At 38.7% G+C, this 589-nt stretch overlaps 1 pseudogene; it reads left to right on the forward strand.

Moving 5' to 3' along the window:
* Window positions 1-268: 268 nt before the first annotated feature.
* On the forward strand, window positions 269-375 carry LOC127552699 (uncharacterized; annotated as a pseudogene).
* Window positions 376-589: the final 214 nt, after the last annotated feature.

Consider the following 589-nt stretch of genomic DNA (forward strand, 5'->3'; position numbering starts at 1 on the left):
CATTCTGAATTTAGATGAAAAAATTTTGGGGACTAAAACAGTTTACCATTAGTATAACTATATGTTAATGAATACTCTAATTCTCTAATATTTATCTACTTGATCTAGCAGAAAACTTTGGTCTCTCCCATTTCCTAAAGGAAAGGAGGAGATTGAGCCTGGAAGTAGGCTACTATGTTAGAAAGATGAGCAGGGGCAGGCTGGGATTTGGAAAGGGCTAGTTATTTCTGCAAGATTCTGCAGTACAGAGCTAGCTACCCAGGCTCCTGAAGACTAGCACTGCCCTTGATAAAAATAGAAGTCCCAGTGGTCTTTACAATACATAGAGAGTTAAAGCATCACCACCTACTTTGTGGAATCTAACCACATTTGGATAATATGGAGTTTTTAGAGAGTATTAGAACCTCTGGTGTGAGGACTCCCTGAGCTCTTTTCAGGGTTCTTATCCATCTTTGGTGTCTGTCTTCACCCAACTTTAATTTATGACTACAAGAAGCTATAGCATGCACAGTGGCCACAGCTCAGTAAATTGTCTTGGCAGATAGGATAAATAAATGGCAAATAGTGTAAATAACTCTCATATCAGTGA

Source organism: Antechinus flavipes, chromosome 2 (assembly GCF_016432865.1).
Source record: "Antechinus flavipes isolate AdamAnt ecotype Samford, QLD, Australia chromosome 2, AdamAnt_v2, whole genome shotgun sequence".
Classification (NCBI taxonomy): domain Eukaryota; kingdom Metazoa; phylum Chordata; class Mammalia; order Dasyuromorphia; family Dasyuridae; genus Antechinus; species Antechinus flavipes.